At 53.9% G+C, this 16,803-nt stretch overlaps 1 protein-coding gene across 16 annotated transcripts in view; it reads left to right on the plus strand.

Annotated features, from left to right (window-relative positions):
• Positions 1-16,803, plus strand: part of MRPL36 (mitochondrial ribosomal protein L36) — a 1,017,194-nt gene that overhangs the window by 974,513 nt on the left and 25,878 nt on the right. The window contains exon 1 of one of the 16 annotated variants that reach the window (XM_050795333.1): positions 8,945-8,948. The exons of the other annotated variants lie outside the window; for them this stretch is intronic. The gene's annotated coding sequence lies outside the window, so the exon portion shown is untranslated. Of the gene's footprint in view, positions 1-8,944; positions 8,949-16,803 lie in introns of those variants that run through there. 16 annotated transcript variants of the gene reach the window in all.

The raw sequence follows: 16,803 nt of genomic DNA on the forward strand, positions 1-16,803 counted from the left end.
GTGACCCAGACTTGGGAGCACAGCAGGGAAATCAGGAGCCGGTCTTGTCTCGACATTAGAGAGAGTGAGGAAGATCATGGATTAATTAAATAAAAGACTAAGCAGGACAAACCTTTGAACAGGAGGCATAACATTTAAGAATAAAACCAGCGCGGAGGGGTAAAGGTCGGAGAAGATCAAGTAAGGCGCTAATAGTTGCGCTTTTTCCATTTTCCTATCGATCAATATTACATTTTTTCAAGCTAAAATGCAGCCGCAGAGTTATTGCTGACCTTTTCCTCACCCTTCCATTGTGTATAAAATCACAGCAAAATAACAAACGACTTTATAAGCCACAGAATTTTTCTGATCCAAACCCCTCAGGTGAGCTAAGATCTCCCTCAAAATCTCTTTCTTTTGGAAATAGGAGGAATGGGCTTCTCTCTGCTAATTTGCTGCTGGAGAACACTTGCCTTTAAAATAAATCACCATTTAAAAACTGGTTTCATCATCTCCACCAGCCGCGCCCAGAGGATGGTCGTGCCATCCTTTCTGAGTGTTGACTGCGTGGTTATAGAAGGCAGAGTCTGATCTCACACAAATGTAGACATCGTACCGACGATCAATGCTTTCGGAAGCAGGGTTATGAGTCCACGCTTGGTCAATCACAGTTGATCAGATCATGCTTCTTCTGTCGGAGAAATTATTTAGGTCACTGTCCAAAATACTTCTTATGAGCTGGAGAGGAAAAGTCTCACGCAGAGGGGAAAATCCACACAAAACCCGTCATCAGGGCCGCGTCCTGGGCCGGGCTTCAGGGGAGAGACTGACTCACAGGCCAGGCACACGACCATCTGCTCATTTCCACGGAAGCTGAGCTTGCTGGCTGTGGTCATCAGGGAGTCTCGGTGGAAACTGCACGGGGCATCCACATCACGTGATCCCAGGAGAACAGAAGAGGGAATTCTGGTTTAAGATCCAAACAAGTGGCCGGGCACAGTGGCTCATGCCTGTAATCCCAGCACTTTGGGAGGCTGAGGCTGGCGGATCACCTGAGGTTGGGAGTTCGAGATCAGCCTGACCAACACAGAGAGACCCCGTCTCTACTAAAGATACAAAAAAATTAGCCACGCGCGGTGGCAGGCACCTGTAATCCCAGCTACCTGGGAGACTGAGGCAGGAGAATTGCTTGAACCCGAGAGGCAGACGTTGCGGTGAGCTGAGATTGTGCCCCTGTACTCCAGCCTGGGCAACAAGAGCAAAACTCCGGCTCAAAGGAAGAAAAGAAAAGAAAAGATTTAGATTTTAAGTTTTTTAGTCATTGACCTAATCTGGAAACTATCCCTGTTACAGGACAGACTCGAGTGACTGGATTAGCGAGTTCATAGTTCACGGTGCCTTTGTGAATTGTACGGCACTTGCCACAGCAGGCTTTTGGTGAGGGCTCAGTATGGTTCTCATGTGAGCAGCAAATGAACTTAATTCCCACACTAGAACTGTGGTCCATTAACACAAAGGCTCTCTTATTCTGAAGTTAGTATAATATTTTCAAGATGGCAGGTTAATTTTTTTAATACTGTACTCATTTGGTTCTGCTTAAAACTAATGAGGAGTTCCAGTAATTATTTATCTTAAATAATTTAAATATATATATATATACATGCAGGCATAGCTTGCCAAGTAGATGTGGCTGTTAATTAGAATTTATATTTGCACTTCAGGACTCAGGACTGGGTTAAAAGGTACATTTTGCTAATTACAGTGGGTTCCAGGTGTTTGCTGCAGAGAATCCTGAGCGTGGCTGGATCGTCCTGTGGCAGTGTGAGTGACGGCACAGCATACCCACAGGTTCACCCCCAGCAGCAAGGGGACCTGCCCAGCTCTGGAGGGTTGACGGAGAACTGAAGCAGGAACGGGGCTGGGTCCGGCCACAGCCCCTAGTTCAGTCCAGGTGGGACCCTCCCGAGGTTGTGAGGAGGGAGAGTGGGGGCTGGGAGACAAAAGGCAGGTGGATGTTAGTGAATGCTGAGTCTTGGGGCAGGGTTGGGGAGGTCTGGAGCCACCTGGATCCTGAGATAACACAGGGGTTCTCCCCTTACCCACAAGCCTCCTCTTTCCTGAAAGGTCCCAGAGACAGCCTCCAGGAAAAGCCAGGCCAGGAGCGGGGACTGGGACCCTGGGCATCTGCATGCCAGTGTGGGGGCAGCTGATTCTCCAGGCTCCTGTGGGTGAATCTGAAGAGAAGAGCCCCTTCCCTCCAGGGCTCAGAGCCCTGCAGGCCCCACCAGAACCCTGAGCAGGAAGCAAACTGCACCACTACACGCTGGCCCTAGTGAGCCTCTCCCCTCCCAGTAGGAAGACTCACCCCTGCAAGCCCAGGCAGCCGGAGGCAGAGGCCGCCAGGCCCGGGTGGTGGGGGGCCGAGGTCGCCAGGCCTAAGCAGTGGGGGACGGAGGTCACCAGGCCAGGGCAGTGGGGAAGGGAGGTCACCAGGCCCAGGCAGTGGAGGACGGAGGTCACCAGGCCCAGGAAGTTGTGAGGGGTGGAGGTCACTGGGTTCGGGCAGTAGGAAACCGAGGTCACCAGGCCCGGGCAGTGGCGGCGCAGAGGTCACTAGGTCGAGGCAGTGGGAGATGGAGGACACCAGGCACAGGCAGTTGGCGGGGGCGGGGGGGGAGAGGTCACCAGTATAGGCAGTTGGCAGAGGTCACCAGTATAGGCAGTGGAGGTGGAGGTCACCAGCATAGGCAGTGGAGGTGGAGGTCACCTGGTCCAGGCAGTGGGGGGTGTAGGTGACCAGTACTGGCAGTGGGGAACGGAGGTCACCAGGCCCAGGCAGTGGGGAATGGAGGTCACCAGGCCCAGGTAGTGGGGGACGGAGGCCACCAGCACAGGCAGTGGGGGATGGAGGTCACCAGCACAGGCAGTGGGGGATGGAGGTCACCAGGTCCAGGCAGTGGGGGACGGAGGTCACCAGCACAGGCAGTGGGGGACGGAGGTCACCAGGCCCAGGCAGTGGGGAACGGAGGTCACCAGCACTGGCAGTGGGGAACGGAGGTCACCAGGCCCAGGCAGTGGAGGACGGAGGTCACCAGCACAGGCAGTGGAGGACGGAGGTCACCAGCACAGGCCAACGGGCTCCTCGAGCAGAGCCAGACGTGGCCCTTGTAAAGACCTCACTTCAGGTGCTAGGGGGGCATTTCCTCACTTGTACCAGCTCCTTGAACGCCTTCCACCGCAGCTGCGTTGTTCTGTGCAGAATCACAGCCAGGCAGAGCCTCGGGCAGCCTGAGAAGGTCCCCTTAAGCTCCAGGAGAAGCTGTCCTGAGGGTCCTGGATCATCGCTATTTATTACAGACACGGCTACAATCAACTGAACAGCCGAGCTCGATTCTGGGTCCCCTGTGGCACGAAACACTATTAAGTCTCACCCAACACAGGTGTCAGTGCCCCGTGTCTGGGGTCCACAGAGAGGAAGGAACACCCAGTCCTGCCCTGGAGGCACCCACCAAGAAACAAGACCCCCTCCTGAGAACCACACGGGCAGGGACAGGGAGGCCTCCACCAGGAAGCCCTGCCCAGCTGCAGCCGGGTTCGGGGGATGGCTGGAGAGGGACATGAGGACACGGCGTCCCGCTGACAGGACAGAGCAGAGGGAGAGGAGAGGAGAGAAAGACCAACCCAATGGGGACCCACGGAAAGGCCCCAGGGGACAGAGACAGGCTGCGGACAGGGGCCTGGCCTCCGGGACACAGAACAGCTGTGCTGTGAGAACAGCCCAGAAACAGTGTCCACAAGTGTCCCCGACAACACGCAGTCAGCCCGCGGACAGCGAGGGCCCCAGCACAGGCAGCTCCCGAGCAGACTCGCAACCAGAGCCGAGTGCCTTGGAGGCCTTGAGACTGTCATCATCACCTGCTGTCTCCAGGAAAGAATGCAAAACCCTAAAATAGGAAATGTGGGGCCAGCAGAGGAGGGGCCTGCACGCAGTCATTGAAAGTGGGGGCTGTTGCCCGCCGCCTCTTCTTAGGGTAAGAACAGGGAGTCATCAGGCCTCTGTCTGTGGAACAGCAGCTCCATTCGACAGTCATCAAAGGTAACAGACAAATTAGCATTATTAGTACAAAGTATAGGGTTCAGCAAAACTAACAACACACTGAAAGATGAAAAATGATGACTCGTGCATGTGGCTTTTCTTTTTAATGACACAAGGCTCATCTCTTGGCGGAGTTTGCTATCTTCTTCAAACTTTGCAGCCAATCTCACCCACGGATTGAAGAAGACAACTTGTAAATAAGAGGAGAAAACTTAAGTAAAGCATGTATTTTTCTCTTCGGTTAAAATTTAAAAAAAGTAAATGCTGGAAATGGAAATTATGACGAGAAATATGCAAGAAAATAAGCCATGATTTATCTGGCACAGCACGTTGTTTTTACATAAAATTGGGATTTTGTTGATAAGCATTTTTATTGACGCCAAAAAGACTTCTCCTTCAGTAATTTTTTTAATCCTAACATCTGGATAGAAATTAATTGTTCCATTTACAAAGTAAATGAATCTGGGAAGAATAATGTTTACCAATAAAATGTGCCTTAAAAATTAAAGATCTGGAACATCAGAATTTTTCTTCCTGTAAACCACAAAAAAGAATTTTTCGTATGGAAGAAAACCGTGAGATTTATGGCGCTCCGGAGCGTTTGTGAGCAAATCTCCCGGGGAAGCCCATGGTGGCATCTCTAGACTCAGGTGAGGGTAATGTGTCTGCAGAGTGAGCCTCAGCATTGCCAAAGTCAGGACACCGTCATCGCAGCACAGAGGGGTCACTGACGCACAACGGGGCTCGCGCCGTGCCCGCAGCAGCTTTCTTCAAAATTACCCAGACTTTAGAGCAATGCTCGCCCCTCAACGTGGGCTCCGAGAACATGGGAAGTCGGCCTGCCTGCCACAAAGCCGCCATGTCCTTCCATCTGGGTGTGAATAAAGCACCCGCAAATACCTCCTTAGTTGAAAATGAAAAAAAATTATACAAAAAAGTCATTCGAGTACATTTCTGTATTTTATTGTTAGATGCGACATTCGCCTTGGTTTATATAAATGGTGAGATTTCCCGATGCAAAGTTTTCATCGTGATTTTCTGGGGGCCTGTCACGAAGATGGAGATTACGTGACACCGCGTCTGAGCCCCGTCAGCTGCCGCCACGCCTGTCTTCCGGCAAACTGACCTGCCTCTAGTCTCTGTCTCTCTCCTTCAGCTCGAAGGCCCTCACCGGTCGCCCTTTGTCTGGGGAAGGACGGATGAGGCCCCGGGGGGCAGACTCTCTCATTTCCCTTCCATTTACCTCGTAATCGTGTCTCTGAATAATCTCCCACACTGGAAAAGAGGCTGCTTGTGACTTGTTCAGAATCTCAGTCTGCCAATTTCTCCATCCACATTTCATCCAAGGGGTCTAATCGCTCCCAACCCTCCGGAACCTGTGGGATCCTCACTGTTCTGCGCCCCAGGCTCCATCTCTGCCCCGAGGGTTCGGGGCCGTGGTTGAGTCCTCCTGTGGGCACCCCCAGCCCGGGACGGAGCCACGATCCATTTACGAGCCAAGGCTGTGCCATGCCTTGCTGATTTATTTTCCTCTTTCAATAACATCATAGCATGTGAGAAAACACCTCACTCGCCCTCATTTTTAAAGATATAATGAAATCTCATTTTTAATTACCTGAACAAAAAGGTTTCAACTCCATCAGATCGCCTCTCAGGGCCTGCAGAGGTATTAACAGGCTCCAGAACCAATTACCTGCATTTCCTTTTTACTTATTGCAAATGTGACCTTTTGTGAGAATTTGATTGTGAGCCTCCCGCTGTGAGAGGGTAACCACGGGCGGGGGCAGCGTCTGAGGCCCGTCTCCCCTCACGTCCGCACTGCTGTTAATTTTAATCCCCTCTGATGGCTGCAGGACAAGCAGGTGTCTGAGACCCAGTGCAGAGCGGGCGGCGGAGGTGCCGGCTCAGGAATGAGAGGAACCGGGCTGTGTGGTCCTTCCAGACACAAACCCAAGCCCACGACTTGAAGGGAGGAGCACCTGCTCTGATCTTCAGCAGGAAAAGAAAACGCCGTTCTGCGTGTGGTTTCAGAATCACCTCTGCCACCGCGGAAACATAGATGGGCTGGGGCGGCAGGCGCGAGGCTGAGGGCCTCAACTGGGTTTCAAGCCAGAACTCCAGGATGCCAGGTGGAACGCGAGGGTGGGTGTCCCAGCAGGGCCCTTTAAAAGGTGCAGAGAAGGGTATTTCAGCACACTGACCCCGCATCTGACATGGCACAGGTGGCAGAGGTAGGCGCAAGAAGCCCCGAATGCCCGGAGTGGTGGGAGCCCTGCCAGCTCTGCAGAGGCCCAGGGAGGCAGGCGCAGCTCCCAGCAGTGACTTGGAGAAAGGCGAACTTGACGGGGGATGACGCCACTGCCTGGCCCGGGGCAGAGAAGAGGGAGCAGCCAGGAGGTGGAGGGCCCCACATCCCCGCCTGACACAGGGCTACAGGAAAGGGCCCCAGGGCCTGCTGGTGGGTCCCTGCCGCCTCCCTGGTTCTAGGTGGGCTCTGCAGCAGGGGGCCTCGGTGGAGACAGGAAGCCACCCAGAGGGAGAGACAGGGCGCACGAGCCTGGATTAGCGAGCGGGCACAGCCCCAATGACATGCCACAGCAGGGGATTCTCTCACCAACCCACAGGCTGCAAGTCTAAGGTCAGGGTGTGGCTGGGCTGGATCCTCCCAGGGCCTCGCTCCTGGCCATGTAGACTCCCTGTGTCCTTGTGGGGTCGGCCTCTGTGCCTGTCTGTGTCCTCACCTCCTGCTAGAAGGACACCCGTCCTAGTGGACCAGGACCCACCCTAACGACCCCTTTAGAGGGCCTGTCTCCAAACACAGTCAGGTTCTCCAGCACTGGACCTGAACATGTGCATGTGGGGGGCGTCATTCTCTCCACGACAGAGTCAGATATGGAACCCAGGCTGTGCTGGCCACTGACCCCGAGTCCATCCCACAGCTCTGAGAAGGCAAGGCCCCATTGGGTGGGCCACAAAATTCAGAGTATGCACACAACTTAAGAGGTCAGGGCCCTCTTTAGGATAAAGCTATGAGGATCGGTGATGAACTCTCCAATTCTCAACTCCAGCCTTGTCTACCACATTGGGCAGTTTTTCAGGTTAATCAGCGTAGCCCTTGAGCAGGGAAATGAGGATGTGCTGTGGGCCTTTGAGTTGCTTTCACACATCAGACAGCCCCGAGAGCCCAGACTCCAGGAATGTCACCTTCGGAGGGGCTCAACTGAGGCTGAGTTCAAAGCCCCACCTGTGCCCCTTCATATTACTAAGGCAGTCTCCGCCGTCACAGCGGGCTGCTGCAGACCCTTCCTATTAGTAAGGAGGTCCCCGCCATCGCAGTGGGGCTGCTGCAGACCCTTCCTATTAGTAAGGAGGTCCCCGCCATCGCAGTGGAGCTGCTGCAGAGGCAGGCGCCATCACGGGACTAGTCCACGATGCTGTCACTTTTACCTATAGCTCCAATTTTTGACTCGTATGCAAATGGGACAGTGTAGCTGTCCTGGCCGTGGGAGTGTCCCATACATTCCTTCTCAGAGCTGGGCCTTGGCGCCAAGCTCTGCTCTCAGGGACTCACGCCCACCCCCTGTGGGCTCTGTGGCTGAAGGAGGCAGAGGCAACAGCCAGTCTCTGCAGCACGCGGTGCTCCGCGGAGATCAGAAAGCACCGTCTTTGTCCACACCCGCGCCGGGCAGGCCCCTGCGGCTGGTCTGGACGTGGGTCACATGTACCCAGAAGGGGCCACCGGGACGTGTTCCTGGCCTGGAGCACACAGTGTCCCGTGTGGGGACAGTTTATCGCTGCTCCTGGCAGTGCTCACACCGCGGCACGTGCAGGTTGCGTTTTGCCTTCAGTTGAGTCCTGGGCGTGCCCGGGTGGTTTCTGAGGTTTCTTGGGGGTCTGGGCTCTCATGTAAACAAACAGCTCGAGGTTCTAGCCCGGAAGTGTGAACCCAAGTCAGGTGGGATGCAGGCTACTTACTCGAAACAAACAAGCTACTCTGTTTTGTTCTTATAGGGATTTACTTTAAGCGTTTTTTTTTTTTTTTTTTTTTTTTTTTTTTTTTTTTTTTTTTGAGACGGAGTCTCGCTCTGTCGCCCAGGCTGGAGTGCAGTGGCCGGATCTCAGCTCACTGCAAGCCCCGCCTCCCGGGCTTACGCCATTCTCCTGCCTCAGCCTCCCGAGCAGCTGGGACCACAGGGGCCCGCCACCTCGCCCGGCTAGTTTTTTGCACTTTTTTAGTAGAGACGGGGTTTCACCGTGTTAGCCAGGATGGTCTCGATCTCCTGACCTCGTGATCCGCCCGTCTCGGCCTCCCCAAGTGCTGGGATCACAGGCTTGAGCCACCGCGCCCGGCCTACTTTAAGCGTTTCTAAACATAGCTCTCTGAAGATTGCGGTTTTTTAGAGAAATAACTAATTTTATGATTCAGACACTACAGTTGGTTACAAACTCACCCGTGTAGCGGAAGCAGATGCCTGTAATAGGCTCTCAGAGCAGCAGGTGCCTTTTAAGTGAGAAGGAAGGAGAACAGCAAGGAAGTTTCCCTTTGGATGCTTCCTCCCGGAATCCCCGCGGCTGGTGATGAGCGCACAAAGGCGCCATCCTTCCCTGCCGCAGAGCTGATGATGGCTCTAGGGTGAGGAGCAACTCGACCTCCCTCCTAACCTGACTTCTAGAAGCAGCAGCCCTCTTGCTGCCCCTGAAACAGCAGGAGTGGAAGCACAGCCCACTCCAGAGGGAGACGGCACTCTCTTGGGAAGGGGGCAGCCCCAGCACCCCTGCGGGCCTCAGGGACAGATTGTCAAGTCCCCAGGCCAGAGATGAGACACTGACACCCAGAGCCGCCGATGAATTCCAGGAAGCTGGAAGGACGGGGTTTTCTCCACAGAGGCCGGAGGCAGGGAAGGTTCAGCCCAGCAAGGAGCTGGCAGGAGGAGGAGCCAGGGGAAGGGGGCTGGGGACAGGGAGGGGCGCAGAGAGGATGGAGAGGGCGTCCCCTCCAAAGCCCTTTCCAGAGCCACCTGCTTCTGCCGCTTCAGCACAGCCAGCCCCAGAGTGCCCGCCATCCACAGCACCAGGCCCCCTCTGGGGACGTCCTTCCATCTCTGCTCCAGCAGCACCGGAGAAGATGCCTTTCTGGAACGTTCGCCTGGGACTGGAGGGACTTTCACTCACACTAAGTGACATCTTTTCCTATTAAAAAACACACAGGGAGCGGAAAGTACCGGCGCGAGCACACACGGTTCTGGAAGCGACCCATCGTGGGCGGGGCACCTCCAGGGCGCTCCACGGCCATTCTCACGGCAGAACAAGCTCCGTTCATTAATGAGGGTGCAATAACTCACTTGGGGTATGCAAATGTGTTTGCAGAGGAAAAAGGCATTCTCAGTAGTATATAATAAAATTAAATTAACAGAAGCATCAGCAAAATCAGTGACACTCATCAAGTGCCTCCCGTTCCCACACTCAGGGGAGAGGCCAGGAAACACTGAAACACACCAGCCTGCAAGCAGCACCACGACCAACAGCCCCTAAGAACTCTCAGTAAAATAACGAGCCGCCCAGGAAAATGAAGGCGAGAAATGAGAACTGCTGGGCTCCACCATGACTGTGTTGGACATTTGTTTCCAAAGTACAGGTCCCATGAAGGGATGACAAGAGAGGGAGCAGGGCGGCCCTGGGGGGTGTCAGGCAAGGCTGTCACCCAGCACAGGGAAAGGGCAACCTTCCTGGGAGCCCGGATTCCAAGAAAACGACGCACTCTGCTTTAAATGGACAGCGTGTCTGGCTTTCATTCTGATGCGTCCACCCAGAGCTTCCATCAGCGCCCTGAAGTCAGAGCCACACACATTAGAAAGAGGCCACAGAGATGGAGAAGGAAGCAGAGGTAGCTACAGAGAGTGGGAGGGAAGGAGAGGGCTCTAGCCTGCCTCGGCAGGCACTGGGGAGGAGGGGGAGGAAGAGCAGGACGAGAGAGGAAAAGCGGAGGAGGGGGAAGTGAGAAGAGGGGTGGGGAGGGGAGGGCCAAGGGCATTAGGACCACTTCCGTTGCCTGTAGAGGTTTCTTCTGGTGAATCCCCACCTTCAGTTGAACTTGCTTTTCTCTGTGAAGCTCCATGCAGGTATTATAGGAATGCAAATACTGGCCTAGGAACAAAGCGTTCGGATATCAAGAGTGACTCAGAACCACGTGCCAGACGGTGAAATCACGGCTCACGTGTTTTGGGGGAAATGAACTGTGACCTTTATTTTGAACATTTACATGAAATAAATGAATGCATTGCTAATTGTTAACCAGATAAGAAGAACATGAGTGAGACTGTATAAAGACTCAGTGGGATGCATTTGACTGAAGATGATGGTCAATATGGGACTTACCAAACACAGCCCTTCCCTGGTTTAAATGCACAGTGTGTGGAAGTTTCCTCGTTTTATCTGTCAAAAACATGGACGCTATCAACATGCTTCATGTGTTGATTTTTAGAGAACTCCATTTAATAAAAAGGCATTTCCCACGAAACACAGAGAAATCCCCTTATAACCCTGAGTTCAGAGGACAATCAACATCTTCAAGGAAATTACGTGACACCAAGGCGTTACCGTACATTTTTAGAAGGTATTTATTTTCCTACTTAACACACACTTGAATTTTGCTCACCCTGGCCAAGTGTTCTCACAAGTGCTTTGCAGATTTTAAACATGTATGTAATTGGGGAAGAAAACTGTTCCTAAGTGAACAAAATCAAATCTCCTTAAGAGAACAAACACATCTCCAAAGCTGCAGTTCTTAAGGGTTTTGGTCTCAGCACCCCTTACAGTCGTAAACATTACTGAGGACCCTAAAGATCTTTTGTTTATGTGAGTAATGTGCATTGATATTTACCTTGTTAGAATTAAAACCGATCATTTAAACTATTTATTCCCAGGCGCGGTGGCTCATGCCTGTAATCTCAGCACTCTGGGAGGCCAAGGCGGGTGGATCACGAGGTCAGGAGTTCGAAACCAGCCTGACCAACATGGTGAAACCCCGTCTCTACTAAAAATGCAAAAATTAGGCTGGCATGGTGGCAGACGCCTGTAGTCCCAGCTACTTGAGAGGCTGGGGCAGGAGAATCACTTGAACCCGGGAGGCGGAGGTTGCAGTGAGCCGAGATGGGGCCACTGCACTCCGGCCTGGGTGACAGAGATAGACTCCTTCTCAAAAAAAAAAAAAATTATTAATTCATTTTAAAATAAAAAAACTATTACATGTTAAATAGCAAATTAAAACAAATTATTCAAATGAACGAAAAGAACGGCAGTGTTTTACATGGTGCAGTCTCTGCAGCGCCTGGCTCCACAGAAAACAGCTACATTCCCACGGACGCGTCTGCATCCAGTCTGCTGTGATGTGTTGTTTTGGTTGGAGTAGGGAAAGAAAATCCAGCCTCACACAGATATCTAGTTGGAAAAGAAAGATCTATTTTATAGTATTTTCTGAGAATTTGGATTCTTCTTTGATATTACACTAAAACTCAACAAATTACAGTTTCCTAAAGCTTGGTACCAAAAATAATATCTGAAACATATCAGTGAGCTTCATATTCCATTGCGTTAAACTCCACTGGTCTATAGTGCACTTTGTTTATTTTTTTGAGATGGAGTTTCACTCTTGTTGCCCAGGCTGGAGTGCAGTGGTGCGATCTCAGCTCACTGCAACCTCCACCTCCCCGATTTAAGTGATTCTCCTGCCTCGGCTCCCCAGTAGCTGGGATTACAGGCGCGCGTGCCACCACACCCAGCTAATTTTTGTATTTTTAGTAGAGATGGGGTTTCACCATGTTGGCCAGGCCAGTCTCAAACTCCTGACCTCAGGTGATCCGCCCACCTTGGCCTCCCAAAGTGTAAGAATTACAAGCATGAGCCACTGTGCCCAGCCTCACAGTGCACTTTGACTCTTTTAACGACGCATAATTTTGTAACAGCTTGCACGGGTCGTTAGCAGATACTGGGTCAGGTAGCTAAGCAGATCTCCAAGTCAGCACATTCCCCTTCACAAGGTAAGTCGGGTTCATCCTCATCCTCACCGAGGCCTCAGGAGTCTGTACATGTTGGGAAGCCGCCAAACTCAGTGGGGGACACTCGTTCCCCAAATTCTAGCATTTGTTTGAATGCTCAGATGTTCCGACCACAAGCAGAGCTGACTCATCTCCCCGAAGTAGTGGGCTCACTTCATCTGGCTTCAGAAAACATCGGGCGACAGCCATGTACAAATAGCCACAGTGGCGTCCTTTCTTTGCAAGGGAAAATGGTACTCCTGGAAGCAGGCAGCAGGGGAAGCCCACAGCCCAGGGCACGACCTCAGGACAACCTCGGAGCCAGCACAGGACTAACCTGCTCCCACCTCCGCATTCCGAGGCGGTGGCCAGACCTCAGCCCACCAGGATTCCATCTGCGGATGAACACCAAGCCCAACCTGCCTGAGCAGAATGAGAACGAGAACCCACAACTGGGCTCTCAGCTGCATCCAGCGGCGCAGTGAAACCGGGCTCTCCCGCCCCTCTCCTGCACACGGCTCCGCCTCTCCCTCCTGCACACGGCTCCGCCTCTCCGTCCTGCACACGGCTCCGCCTCTCCCCCCTGCACACGGCTCCGCCTCTCCCTCCTGCACACGGCTCCGCCTCTCCCTCCTGCACACGGCTCCGCCTCTCCCCCCTGCACACGGCTCCGCCTCTCCGTCCTGCACACGGCTCCGCCTCTCCGTCCTGCACACGGCTCCGCCTCTCCCTCCTGCACACGGCTCCGCCTCTCCGTCCTGCACACGGCTCCGCCTCTCCCTCCTGCACACGGCCTGCTCCGTCTCCCTCCTGCACACGGCCTGCTCCGGCTCCCACTGCGGCTGCGCCCTTCCATGCAGACAGGAAATGCCCGCGGAGAGCCCCAGGACACGCAGGATCGGGCCTCGGCAGATTTCGTGTCCCCTGAGGGCTCCGAGTTCACGGACAGCCCCTTCTCGCTGTGTCCTCACAGCTCTCTGGAGTCCCTTTTATAAGGGCATGAACCCCATTCCTGAGGGACCCTCCTCCTCATACCACCTCATACCACCTCATACCCGCCTTCTCCTAACCCCATCGAGGGTTTCAACGATCAGATCCGGGCGGACGCAGCCATGCAGACCACAGCATTCCCGGCTGTTAGACAACATTGCTGAGCTGACCTGGCGAGACCATACAAACATCCGGGGAGGGGGCCCCACAGGCCACAGGGCCAGGAGCATGTTTCCAGAAGCGGAGCCACAGTGTGCTACCAGCTGGTTCATCTACGCACAAAGTCAAGCTGGGAAACAGCTCCACGCGAGGACCGTGATGGGGCAGGGGATGCCAGGCGTGGCCCCCGTGCCTTCAAAGTCCTCTCCACAGTGGTGAACAGCCGGCTCTTCCACCAGAGCCTCTAAATTATGAAAGTGCCAGAAATTCCCAAAAAGAAAGGTTAAAAAAAATGTAATTATTATAACACATGAGTTTAGGTAGATAAAAAATAGTCCAGAAGTTGAAGCTGGATCAGTTTTCAATCCGGGATCTGCCTGGTTTGTATCTTTATTTCTTACTGTGTACCTCCTGACAAGACCAGCCCGAAAGCAGATCACCTACATGGAGATGAAGCTGTTCTTAGAGTTCTTATGACTCATTCATGTTATTAGACTCCGTACATTTACAATTCTTTAAATAAATCAACTGAAATTTAATTGAGTTAGACATTATCATTTTAAATTTTAAATAACTGCACAAAAATGAAATTTAAAATCTCCCTGTGTCTAATAAATTAGTACTGTAATGGTGATATTAGCCTGAGGAACAGCGCAGTTTAGCGTGAATGGAGAGGACTGATGGGAGGGTCCCGAGGCTGGGCTGCGGGAGAGCAGTCACTTCCACGGGGACTGGGCCTCCCCATCTGGAAGCAGGCACGCTAAAGCTTGTGCGGCTCCGTCTTGGGAGAAAGACTGAACAGTCACGCATGCTGCACTGGGAGCACCCCCGCATACCTCCTCCCTACCCAGATCATCACCCTTGAGGTGGGGCCTCCAGCCGGGCAAGGTCTTTTCTAGGCCAGGCCAAGCCAAGCCACTCCCCAGGTCAGGGGGCACTTTGGACACTGGCCCGTGGTGGAGACAGCCCTGGAGCCGCGAGGCTGATGCGGCGAGGCCGTCGCTGGGGCCAGGTTTGCTGAAGTGGGCAGTGGTTCTAAGGCCCCACCCCTCTCCTGAACGCTGCTGCCGGCAGAACCAGAAACACACCTGTGACCAAGGGTGGTGTAGGACGGCCAAGGGTCCCTCCCTGAAAATAACTGTCATTCTGAAGCAATGCTGTCTCTGCCTGCTGGCTTAGCACGCCGTGCTTGCATGTGACAGGATGAGAATTCTGGATGGATGCTCCTCCCTGGCCACAGAAGCAGGCACAGGAGGAAACTTGCTTCCTGACTTCCTTGTGCTGACCTCTGAAACCCAAGGCTGGGAACCACCAGTGTCTGGGTCTGGACACGAAATGGAGAACGATGGTTGACTACTGACCAGTTAATTCACTCTGGAACGACATCTCCCGCTCAGCTCATCCGGCATAGATAACTGATTTCTTGGAATAAATCATAATTAGGCGGAATATGGATTCACTTTGCTAAAAGAACTTGAAAAAAAAAAAAAAAAAGATGCTTCAATATAATCAACTGGGTCAGTTCAGTTCTCCTGATACTGTATTTTTAAATTGTGGTGACCATTGAAAGCACGAGAAGATACATCCACGCGCTGCTTTCCAAGGAGACCAGCACGGACGCTGCCCCCACAGTTTTCATTTGCTTCTTGGAGAGCAAGGTCACTTCACTTTCTGTTTCTAAATTGTCACTGGCTTTTGTAGAAAAGACAACTGGGGATCTGAGAACAGGAACGCTTGCTCTGGGCTACACCTGCTTGCTGAGAACTTGCCAGGAGTGACCGAACTCACAGCGGGCAGTGCCGGTGCCTCAGTGTGGCTTCCCTGCAAGAAGAACCGGGTAGAGGCAGGCACCCCCAGGACGTCCTGAGCACCCGGGAACAGAGGAGAGTGCAGAGGACACCCTATTGCCCTGGCCACTGCCCAGGTGGCCCCTGGAGGACCCTTACAAAATGCACTGCGGAACCAGTGCTGGGACAGAGGAAAATGCTGGGATGGACAGTCACCCACACTTCCCGGCCGCACACGGGCAGGTGGTACGGGAGCAGGTGCTGCGGGTTCCCATGGGCGTCTTGGGCCCTGACCTTGCAAAGCTGAGAGCCATGAGCCAGAGCGCCCAGCACTGGCAGGGGAGAGGGGGACACACTGCCTGGGGACAAACGGGAAAGCCCAGGGGCAGCAGTCCCAAGCGGTAGCCCGAGACACAGCTACGGCCACTGGAGTCCACCGCTGCCCTGGTTGGCTTCCTCTTGCCTGGCACTAGCCCTGCTCTGCCCAGAGCCCCTCCCAGGTCACGGCACCACAGAGAGCTAGCAGAGACGCTCGGCACAGCCTCCCAGTCCATGCGGTTGCAGGTTACCATGTGGTGTGAAGAGCACGCCTCATCTTCCATGGCCACTCTGTCGTAGAAATCGCCTGCCAGGTGGGGGAACCAGCTTCACCCGTGAGAGTTGGGTTGCTGGGCCTCAGCCACCGTTGGTCCCCAGGTACCCATGATCATCACTGTGGCAGCACAGACACGTGCTGGGCGCCAGGCACCTCCTCATCTGGCAGTGCCGGGGTCCTCACAGGACCCTCTGTCACTGCCCCCGCCTCCCCAACTACCCGAGCAGCTCTCTTCGTTGTCTGCTGCCCACCAGCACAAGGGCTCCAAAGTGGCCAGGTAGTCCTCACACCTGCGGCTCCACGGCTACCTCACTGCAGCACGGGGCGGAAGCAAGACTGGGGGCCCAGCAGCTGAGGCTGCAGAAATGAGAAGTACAAACTCCAAGTGTGTCCCGAGAGGGGCAATAAGAAGGGCAGGTCCTGCTTCTCTCCCCACCCTCAGGCCCTTGAATCCAACGTTTGGTGACTCAGTCCACTGTTTGGGGCAGAGACACCTCAGCTGAGCCCTTGTCATCCCGCCTGCCTCTGGGAGGGGACAGCCCAGGCCCACGCTTCCACACAGTGTGCCCGTTACTGCGAAATGGGGCCCTGGGCTGCAGCAAAGCTGTGTGGTCCCTGGAGAAAGGTGAGGTTTCTGCAGGTCTGGGGATGCTGTAAGTGCACTGGGACCCGTGGCGTGGCTCTGCTGGATCAGGCTGGGAAGCGAGCCCCCGTCAGGACGTGCACAGCTTGCTCCGCTGCCTCAGTGACCCCTGGGCACAGGGGCCACAGTGCAGGCCAGAGGGCCAGAGCCCACACCTGAACAATACCTCCCTGTTGGTTCCAAGTGTCCCTCAGCAGCTGATACACACGCCTCGCACCTGCCCGCACAGGACACCCTCTCAGACCTTCTCCCGGGTCAGCCGCTCCTGCCTCCACCAGGCCCCTGACCTGCCAGCCACCTTTCATCATTCCCAAGAAGTCCAGGCACAGCAAAGTCTAAGTCTATACTTCCTTCCTTTGAAAGAGAATGGCCGGCCAGGGAGCAATGGCCCACGCCTGTAATCCCAACACTTTGGGAGGTCGAGGCAGGCAGACCACTCACTTGAGGTCAAGAGTTTTGAGACCAGCCTGACCAACATGGCAAAACCCCATCTCTACTAAAAATACAAAAATTAGCCGGGA

Source organism: Macaca thibetana, chromosome 6 (genome assembly GCF_024542745.1).
Source record: "Macaca thibetana thibetana isolate TM-01 chromosome 6, ASM2454274v1, whole genome shotgun sequence".
Taxonomy (NCBI): Eukaryota; Metazoa; Chordata; class Mammalia; order Primates; family Cercopithecidae; genus Macaca; species Macaca thibetana.